The sequence below is a fragment of the Globicephala melas genome, chromosome 16 (assembly GCF_963455315.2).
Source record: "Globicephala melas chromosome 16, mGloMel1.2, whole genome shotgun sequence".
NCBI classification, from domain to species: Eukaryota; Metazoa; Chordata; class Mammalia; order Artiodactyla; family Delphinidae; genus Globicephala; species Globicephala melas.
This window is the reverse complement of record NC_083329.1, coordinates 7152063-7162956: the sequence shown is the minus strand read 5'-3', so window position 1 is coordinate 7162956 and position 10894 is coordinate 7152063. Positions and strand designations below refer to the sequence as shown.

At 41.9% G+C, this 10894-nt stretch overlaps 1 protein-coding gene across 2 annotated transcripts in view; it reads left to right on the top strand.

The window, feature by feature from the left end:
• The first annotated feature begins 750 nt into the window (after positions 1-750).
• ZRANB1 (zinc finger RANBP2-type containing 1) overlaps positions 751-10894 on the top strand; it is a 69362-nt gene continuing 59218 nt past the window's right edge. Inside the window, exon 1 of one of the 2 annotated variants that reach the window (XM_030832019.3) lies at positions 751-1124. The gene's annotated coding sequence lies outside the window, so the exon portion shown is untranslated. The remainder of the gene's footprint in view (positions 1125-10894) is intronic. The other variant, XM_030832021.3, reaches the window with a different exon arrangement.

Sequence of the window (10894 nt, the reverse complement as noted above, 5' to 3'; positions counted from 1 at the left end):
AGAAAATTAGGTTTACCCAATACTAGAGCTAGGAAGTAGTAAAAGAGAGCGAAAAGCAAAGTATCCATGGCTTTTTAAAAAATTAATTTTATTGAGATATAATTGGCATACAACTCTATGGCTTTTCATCATGAATATATGCATGTACTTAGGTAATACATACATTATAAATTTACACATTCACAAATATAAATGGATAGCTGCCTCGAAGACAGGAATAAAAAAAGACATTGTAAAAAAAAAATATGAAAATGCAATTGTCTCAACCTAAACATTTATCTTCCCTGGTGTCTTATCAAGAGCTTGAAGCTGTATAAGAAAAAGTGATGCAGAATCTGTCACTAAGTAGTTCACTTGGTGAGACTTGGGAGTTGACTTAGAAGTCGGCTGTAAGAGCAACCGAGACCGTTCACTAGGAGCTGGGTAGCCACAAGAACGTCCTCCCGGCCGCCCCGGCTGCGTCCCCGTGCCCCGCGCACGCCGCGCCGTCGCCTCCCGGCGTGCCCCGCACGTCGCCGAAGTCCCGCAGCCCCAGCCAACCGGCCGCCGCACAGGGGGCGGGACCCGGGGGCCGGCGCGCGCCGCCGCCTCACAATCGGGGCCCGGCGCCGGCGTGACGTCCCCCTTCCGCGGCCCGCCTTCTGCGCCCGGAAAGAGGCGGCCGACCATTGGCTGCGCCGCTGGCGGCCTCGGGGCCAATGACACGGCGACGAGCGGCGGGGTCTGGCCTTGACGTTGTGCTGCTTGCCGTGGGGTTTTTTTGGCTCCGGGGCCCCTCACCGCCGCCATTAGGAGCCCGCTGCTCCCGAGGCCACCCCCCCTCCTCTCTCCCCCTCCCCCCCTGTGTCCCCCCGCCTCCGTGCCTGCTCTCCGCCCCTCTGCCCCCGCCTCCGGCAGCGGGAGTCGCGCGCGGGCCCGCGGTGACCATGTCCTGACTGAGGGGAGAGGGCGGAGGCGGCAGCAGCGGGGCGGGCGGCGGCGCGGAGGGAGGCGGAGAGGGGCCGGGCTCGGCTCGTCGCCGCGGGCTGCTCGGGGAGTCGCTGCCGCCGCCGCGGCCGCCGGGCGCCGAGCGTCGGACGGGGAGGAGGAGCAGGAGCTGGAGGAAGAGCCACCGCCGCCGCCAGGTAACCGGGCCCCGGGAGGGCGCCCCGCTGCAGGCCCCTCGCGGCTCCGCCGCGGCCTGCCCGGGCCCCTCGCTCCCTGATGGCGCCCAGGCCGCTGGGTCTCCCGGGCCGTCCGCCAGCGACCCCCGGGTAGGCGTTGCAGGCGAGGAGAGGGGAGGCGGCAAGGTCTGGCTCCTCCGCGCTTCCATCTTGGGCTTTCCCGATGCGGGGACAGGCCCGGGGCTGTGGGAGGGTGGGTCCGCTCGGCTTGTTTACCGACCATGGATTAGCCGCGGCTGGACGCGCCGCCTGCCTTGCCACCTCTCTTCCGCCAGATGACCCCCCTTCCCCCCGACTTCTTTTCCTGCCACCTCCGGGCTGGGGAGTGGGGTTTCTCTCGCGCTCTGCGGTAGGCCCTAAATACTTGGGTCCATCGCCACAAGTTGGTACTGGGCCCCAAACTTCGGTCCCTTGGCCGCTTCCTCTTCGCCTCCCGTGGTGGCCTTCCGTTGTTGCCTTTTCTGTCCTAGAAAGATGGGGGGCGACGGGGGTGGGCTGGGGAGGAGGAGCTGGAACTCGTGGCAAGATCGTCTAGCTCTCTCGCTCGCGATAACGATGGTTCCGTGCAACTCCCTATTATTTTCTCCGCTGTGGTTTGGTGTGGGTCGTTTCACAGACAAAAGGACTGTAATGAATACTTGCGTTAAGCACAAGGGACCAGCAGTTTAGGTTCAGCCTGGAAGTTTGAACCGGCCCATTATCTTTGAGATAACACTGGTGTTTTGAAACTCTGGCTGAGAATTTGGTATTTCAGTCAATTGATTCCATAACTCCGTAGGCTATGAGGTTAAACGCCGTCCCCTCTATCCAATATTTTGGTCTGTTTGCTCACCGTATGATCTGTTATGTTGTTGTCAATAAATTTAATGTACAGTTGAAGAGAAATCTTTACCTCATGGAAACGTTATATAATGAGTGTTTTTTCTAAAGTCTCTTTTTAGTTGACTTCTTTATCACTTGTGCGACCTCAAGGGTACCCATGTTTTGATCAAACGTGGATGACTCAGTATTCAAACCATAAGCCAGGGGAAACCATAAGGAATATTGATCTTGGGTTGTGCCAGGGGTCTTAGGAAAGTCATTAAACTAGGTTTGTGAAAAATTAAGCTGGATCTCTCCTCCTGGTTATTAATATTATTAATTAAATGAGGCAGTTGTAAAGAAATCTAGAATCCTGATTCTCCCTTGATTTCTGGATCTTATGATATGCAGTCACCTTCTTATACTAAAGTTTCATAACATTGTTTTTATAGGCTGTCGGGGACTGAGAGGACAGTAATGGCACATTTTAATCTTTGGGGAGGATATTATTTGAATGTCATGAGGGATTTTTATTTCTGTTGATGTTTCAGCACCTTTTGTTAATGCTTCAGAACATTGAGACACCCATTTATTTACTCTTGAAATGTGCTTGGGTTAGTATGATGAACTCATTCATGGTAGCTTATGGCCTTGATCCAGCTCTGTGTGCTGATAAGGGTTTGGCATATTGCATTTAAAGTCAGAGGATTAGCATAGTTTTGGAACTCATGATCCAGATGTAGGATATTTGAGGTAAATTGCCTCCTGTGTGTAACTGATATAGTGAGAGCTCTTCAATGTGCTTTATACTTATATCGCTTTTATAGTAGATGGAGGCTTTAAATAAATGGGAGCTGCAAAAGTAGACCACTGTAGCTTTTTATTTAACTTGGTTCAGCGTTATTATTTGAGCATTGCTGCTCACTTCCCTCCTTCCCCAATAATAAGCTTTTGCACCTGGGCTTTGAATACGTTTTCTCCCAGTGATGTGTTTCACCTGGACTATTTGTGCTCCGCTAATGCCTTGGGTAAATAATATCTTGCACATTTTAACACTCACCTTCTCACATCACAACATAAAAAGTTCCGGAACTCTCCTTGTTACATGCAAAGTAAGGTTTAAGCTCCTTGGTGTGGTTTTCAGGTTTCTCTGTAATCTGGCCCTGATCCATTCTTCAGTCTTAACTCATTTCTTCCCTTTGTGAATCTTTAGTTCCAGCCAAACTAACTTGTTTGTTGTTCCTGTGAAGTTCCTCCTCTTGGCCTTTCTTTGTGCCTTTCTTTCTGTTTGAAACTCTTTTCTGCTTGTATTCACGGATACTCCCTTTACTCTGGGCCCAGTCTCTTGAGAAGCCTTTTTGACTAGTTCAACCCCAAGGGATCTATTCATACCTCTCCTGTGTGGGACTGTTTTCTTCTTTTTTTTTTTCTTAGCATATGCTAGCCTGGATTTCAGTTTTTTAATGTCTTTATTCGGCTTCCCAGTTAGATTTTTAAGACCTTTGAGGAGTGGGTATGAATCCTAAACCATGTATCTGTGGAGACCATATATTAAGCACTGAAAATATGAATACGTTGACAAAGTATTTTGGTTATAGAATTGTTCTAGAATATGAAGTTTGTACTCCTCTGAGTATTGGAGTTGCTGATTTCAAAGTTGGACTTTGATGGGTTTTTAAAAAAAATTTATTTATTTTATTTATTTATTTTTGGCTGCGTTGGGTCTTCGTTGCTGCGCCCAGGCTTTCTAGTTGTGGCGAGCAGGGGCTACTCTTTGTTGCGGTGCGTGGGCTTCTCATTGTGGTGGCTTCTCTTGTTGCGGAGCACGGGCTATAGGCGTGTGGGCTTCAGTAGTTGTGGCACGCGGGCTTAGTAGCGGCTCGCGGGCTCTAGAGCGCAGGCTCAGTAGTTGTGGCACACAGACTTAGTTGCTCCGTGGCATGTGGGATCTTCCCGGACCAGGGCTCGAACCCGTGTCCCCTGCATTGGCAGGCGGATTCTTAACCACTGCGCCACCAGGGAAGCCCGGGCTTTGATGACTTAATGAGACAAAATATTTGAAACCATGGCTGTCTCTAAAAAGTTTTTTTTGGCCAGTATGTTTATATCTATTATCAGCATGGTTCTCTTCCTGTAGAGGATGCTCAACATTTTGTTAATGGTATAAGTACTACAGATCTGTAGTTTACTTCAGATTTGAGTTTGGGGCGGTTACTTTGGTTTGAGTTTGGCACCAGTGGCACTGTTGTCATGCCATATTTGTACATAGGTAACATTTAGCATCATGGGCAGGAGACAGTAATCTGTAGTCTCAGTTTGCATCCTTAACCTCAGATGTTGGCAGCATGTGTCATTGATCATGAGGCAGATGAGACTCAGGAGAATGTGTGATTCACTGCTACCTGTCAACACTGTTGGAAGAAACACAAACAAGCCCATCCATAGTATTTTTGTATCCCAAGGATAATTACGTGTAATTATGTAGCACATGGGTGGTTGCTGATGTAGTTGGAGAACAGGTGTGTACGTTCCTCTTGTGTTGTATGTGTGAGTGAGAGGCCTGATGTTTTATGGATACATAGTCTCCTAGCAGTAAATCATCTTGATTTATCCACTGCATCTTTGTGGAAACTTGTGTTCTTCCTCCAGTTCATCAAAATATTTTTTTTCTCCTGAAATTGACTGGTTTTTAGAAACTAGTTTACATAAAAACTTTTTTTTAAGCTTCAGAAACCTTTTTAGCATAATTGAAGCTAAAATTAATCTGTTAACTTTCCAGAAATACTAAGGATTTTTACTTAGGCTACTTGCATTTGTAAAAGGGACTTTCACAGAATTACATCAGTAATTTCACCACTTGACAAATCTGGATCAGTAAGCATTCATTCTTTGCTCTCTGGGAGGGTGGTATTTTGGTTAAGATTAAATTTTTGAAAAGAGTCATTAGTTTGAATTTTAAAGTGGAGGTTGGTCAGGAACATAAAATTTATTTTTCAGGTGCCTAGTGAATTGAACTTTTTAGTAATGAAAAAACTAATTTCCTTTATTTTTTATTCTTTTTTTTTTTGGCGGAACGCGGACCTCTCACTGTTGTGGCCTCTCCCCTTACGGAGCACAGGCTCCGGACGCGCAGGCTCAGCGGCCATGGCTCACGGGCCCAGCCGCTCCGCGGCATGTGGGATCTTCCTGGACCGGGGCACGAACCCGTGTCCCCTGCATCGGCAGGCGGACTCTCAACCACTGCGCCACCAGGGAAGCCTTTTGGCTTTTTATTTTGTACAGTTTGGCAAGTCAGATTTTTATGTGGATTGAATTTACATAAATAAAAAATATTCGAGTGGATGAGGCATTGTTGGAAATCAGTTGCATATATCTCCGTCTTTTAAAATTTTTTTAACAATAACAGCTTAATTGAGGTTTAGTTCATAAAACAAAAAATTCACACTTTTAAAGTATGGAATTCATTGGTTTTTAGTGTATTTACAAAGTTATGTAACCATCACCACTATTCAGAACATGTTCATCACCCCCAAAATAGACCTTGTACCCATTAGCAGTCATTCCCTCTTTGCCCCAGTTCCTGGCAACAAGTAATCTACTTCTGTCTTTATGGATTTACCTGTTCTGTACATTTCATATAAATGGAATCAAACAATATAGTCGTCCTTTGGTATCTGTGGGGGATTGGTTCCAGGATCCCTCTTGGATCCCCAAATCCAGGGATACTCAATTCCCTCATATAAAATGGCAAAATATTTGCATATAACCTACACACAACCTCTTGTATACTTTAAATCATATCTATATTACTTATAATACCTAATACAATATAAATGCTATGTAAATAGTTGTCAGTGCGTGAAAATTCAAGTTTTGCTTTTTGGAACTTTCTTTATATGACCCTTGGTATCTGGCTTTGTTCACTTCACTTATCGTTTTCAAGGTTTATCCATCTTGTAGCATGTATCAGTACTTCATTCTTTTTTATGGCTGAATAATATTCCATGTATGGGTACATACCACATTTTGTTTATATTTATCTATTCATTGATTGATGGGCATTTGAGTAGTTTCCACTTTTTGGCTTTTTATGAAATATGCTGCTGTGAACATTTGTGTACAAACTTGTGTGTGGACATAAGTTTTCATTTTTTGGGGGGTATATATTGATACCTAGGATGGAATTGCCGGTTCATATGGTAACTCTGTGTTTAACCTTTGAGGAACTTTGTGACTGTTTTCTAAAGTGGTTGTACCATTTTTGCATTTATACCAGCAATGTATGAGGGTTCCATTTCTCTACATCCTCATCAACACTTTTTATTGTCTGTCTTTTTTATTATAGCTGTCTTAGTGAAGTGGAATCTCCTAGTTTTTATTTGCATTCCCTAATGGCTGGTGGTATCGAGTATCTTTTCATGTGCTTACTGGTCGTTTGTGTATCTTTAGAGAATGTCTACTCCAATCCTTTGCCCATTTTTCAGTTGGGTTATTTGTCTTTTTATTGTTGAGTTGTGAGAGTTTTTTATATATTCTGGACACAAGTCAGATGACTTGCAAATACTTTCTCCTGTTCTATAGGTTATCTCTTTATTGATGGTGTACTTTGAAACGCAAAAGATTTTAATTTTGATGTCCAATTTATCTGTTTTCTTTTGTCACTGTGCTTTTGGTGTCATCTCTAAGAAGCCATTGTGTAATCCAAGGTCAAGAAGATTTGCATTTCTTCTAAGAATTTTACAGTTCTTAGCTCTTACATTTAGGTCTTTGATAATTTTGAGTTAAGTTTTGTATATAGTATGAGATAGGGATCCAAATTTATTCTTTTGCAGAGGGCTGTCAAGTTGTCCCAGCATCATTTGCTGAAATTCAGTTAGCTTTAGTAACACAATTATTCTCAGCCATCAATTGATTATTGCAAGACAGTATTCCCTGGATGTATGAAGAAATTATCCTTACTTTGCAGATGGAGAAAAGGATTTCTACTGAGTGTTGCTCATTAAGTTGCAGCAGTACGCTTGTGATTGGAATTCTGAAGGCAAGACCATTTCTGTAATGGTTTTTTTTTGTTGTTGTTCTCGCCGTGAGGCCTATCATTTCTGTAATTTTTAACAAACCACTTTTAAATCCTTTTCTGGTTGGGGTGGGTAATTAACTTCATTTTTTGGTATTTAATGAAGTTAAAGTTTGTTTTTAAACGGGAACGACAGGAATTTGTAGAACTTTAGACTAATCTTTGTTTGGAATACTATCCTTTGATACCAGGAGAATATTGAATTGCTTTTTATTGTCTAAATGATTAGTGAGCAACTGTTTTATAGCAAACACTGTTTGTAGAGACGTAAAAGTGAATTTTTCAGTTGATCATTAGAAAGAAACCTTATTCCACAAAACTAAGTACTATGAAGTGGTAAAGAAGTGACTAAATTAGCACAAGATTAGGATTGGGTCAAGAAGGGTTTTACAGAAGTGGGAACATTTGAGCTAGTCTTTGAAGAAGGAGTGACAAGTTTCTAGGTATATATAGAACCAGGTAAGAATGGGAGGTGGGAGTGGGAGAACATCGTGTGCAGAAGCAATTGTAAGTGAAGGCATGGAGATATGAAAATTACATGCCACATATAAGGACCAGCAGAGGGTACAGTATGGCTAAAGCATGTGGATGAGGTTGGAATGGTGCTCATAGCACCTGGATATGAATGCCTTATTCCTTCTCCAGTCCCTGATCCTCTTTTTCCCCTTGAGCTAGTATTGTCAAGGAGCTGGGAAATAGAAAGGAGAAGTGATCCTCTTCAGTGTGGATCATCTTTACAGGTGGGAAGAGGGAAGGGTTCGCTGTCTCCGTGTGTGTGTGTGTGTGTGTGTGTGTGTGTGTGTGTGTGTGTGTGTGTGTGTGTGTGTGTGTGTGTAGGGGGATTTGTTTGAGGATATTTGTTGTATTAAGCTTAAAATCTGAAGGCCTTGTTTTTATAGAAATTCATTCAAATTAAGTTAATAATTGTTGGGCACCTGCTGTGTGATCTGAGATTGTTTAGGATTTTCAAAAAAGTAGATTACATGAAATACTGTTACAAAGACTACTGAGTTAAAACATTTAGTAACGACTTGTTCAGTGTTAAGCATTTTAGAAAGTAATTGTACTGGATGTTCAGATAACTCTACAAACAAGACAAAGTCTCTGTTACTTGTATTTACATTCTAGTATAGAGAGAGCGCAACCAAGGAAAAACAAAAATAAAAACAAAAAACAAAAAAAACCAAACCAAACCCAAGTAGTGATAGGTGCTCTGCAGATAATATAATGAAAGTAGGGTAATGTGGTGGAGAATGACATCAGTCTGGTGAGGGAAAATCTTTCTGAGGTATTATTTAAACCTAGCTTTTGATGACAAGAGCTGACCATGTGAAAATATGGGGAAAGAGAATTCTAGGCAGAGGAGATTTCTAATATAAAACTCCTATGGTGAAAATGAGCTTGCTTGTAAAAGGAACAGAACAAAATCCGCTGGGGAATTTTAATTTTATTCTGAGTGGGTTGGGAAGCCATTAGAGGATTTTAAGTCCTTGTGTTGTGACCTGGTTTATGTTTCTAAAGGATCCACCTGGCTTCCATGCGAGGATGGTGGATAGAATAGAAGCAGCAAGATTAGTGGGGAGGTTATGTAGTAATCGTGAGAGTTGATGGTGGCTTGGACTAGGGGTATGGTAGGGTAATCTGGAGAAAAATTCAGATTTTGGGATTTGTTTTGGAGGTAGCGTCAATGTCTTGTTGTAGATAGAGACAGTAACTATATACAGTCAGTCCATCTTGTAACCTAATATTCACATTTCGTTCTAGGGAAATAAGTTTTTGTAACTCTGGAAGGCTGTGGTGCATTTGTGAGAGAAAACAGGAGTCAGAATCTGGGCTTTACTTCCTAAAGCTTTGTAAGTGTGGACAAGTCATTTCACCTTTCCTGAAGCCACAGATTCCTTGTCATTAAAATGAAGATACTTGTACCTCAGAAGGATTCTGGGGTACCTTACAGGAAATTACCTGAGGGTTCCGAAGATGAAGTGAAATAATAGAAGTTTTCTGTGACCTGAAGCTTCATATAAAATTTAAGGTGGTGTTATTTCACGCTGACATTTGTTCATAATATTAATTATTGGATGTGGATCTTGACATTATTGGTGTTAGCCCTCGTGTAAGGACAGGAAAGGCATTACCATAATTTTTTCAGATGAAGAGGCTTGGATCTTAAGGGTTTGGCCAATATCCCTGACTTAGTAAGAGGTGGAGAGGGACATGAACTCACATCTAAAAAGTGCAGTACATTTTTCTCTATATAAAATAACAAGAGATGGAACTGATCTTCCCATAGTAAAATAAAGTAGATTTCCCCTTAATAATGCTTTGGTGAAAGGCAGTAAATCGCTGAAGGGAAATATTGTAGGATATTCTTGACACACACGTGTGTTTGTGTTTGGAAGGTTCTTTTATGTCCTGTTTAGGATTTTTCATCTAAGTGTTGGGGTGTTGAAATTTTTAAAGCGGCTGAATAACAACACCAGATTTTTTTTTTTTTTTTTGGACAGATTACTCTGGCAGAGATATGGAGTATGAAGGTTGGAAGACCAGTTAGAATAATAAATAAAATATTTGAGAGAAATGATGAACTAGGGCTTGGTTGTAGGGGTAGAAAAAACAGACAATTCTTGAGAAATTTTTAGATATAGGAGGCCACATTTACTCTCATATAAAAGGACTGTTGTGTACCTGTTTCTTGGTTTTTGTCAGAATAACAATGATGTATGTGAAAGTATTTTGTAAATTATAAGGTTTATTGTGTGATGTGGACATATATAAGTACAAATGTATTTTTCTCCCAGAACTGTTTGAAAGTAAATTGCAGACTTGATACCCCTTAATCTCTAAATATTTCAGTGTGTATTTCCTAAAAACAAGGTCTTTCTCTTATGTAACCACAATAGAGTTATCAAACTCAGGAAATTAACATTGCATGATTAATTCTTATAAGAATAAGATTCTATAAATCTTATTTAAATTTTGTCAGTTGTTCTATTAATATTCTTTATAAAGACAAAAGAAAATCTCAGATCATGAGTTGCAGTCTATTGCCATGTTTTTTATAGGTTCCTTTAACTGGAACAAAAAAGTCCTTGTTTTTCATGATATTGATGTTTTTGAAGAATATAGGACTAGTAATTTCGTAGAAGGTCTCTTAATATTGGCATTTCTGATATTTTTGCATAATCAGAGTCAGAGTATGTACTTTTTAGCAAGAATGCCACAGAGGTGATGTTTTGTTCTTAGTACAACATATCAAGAGGCAAATGATGTCATTATTGGTGTGGTTAACTTTGATTACTTCGTTAAGGTGTCTACCAGGTTTTGTAACATACCAGTTATTGTTGGGAGATACTTGGAGACTATTTAAATATCCTGTTAATTCTCAAATTTTCACCCACTAGTTTTAACATTCAGTGATGATTCTTTTCTGAATCTGTTGTAGAGATTGCCTAATGGTGAATTTCTAATCCAGTTATTCATTTTGCATTTATTAGTTTGATTTCTGTTGTAAGGAAGAACTTTCTCCTCCATTATTTATCTGTTAGTTTGTGTGTAGAGTTTTGTATATTTGTCTTAGTCAGTGCTTTAAAAATCCTTTACTGTTGTTATTTATGTGGATGCTTGAGTTGATCCAGATTTGGCCAGTGTGAGCCCTTCATGCTAATGTCTATCTCTCTCTCTTTTTTTTTTTTTTTTTTTGCGGTACGCCGGCCTCACTGTTGTGGCCTCTCCCGTTGCAGAGCACAGGCTCCGGACGTGCAGGCTCAGCGGCCATGGCTCACGGGCCCAGCCGCTCCGTGGCATGTGGGATCCTCCCGGACCAGGGCATGAACCCGTTTCCCCTGCATTGGCAGGC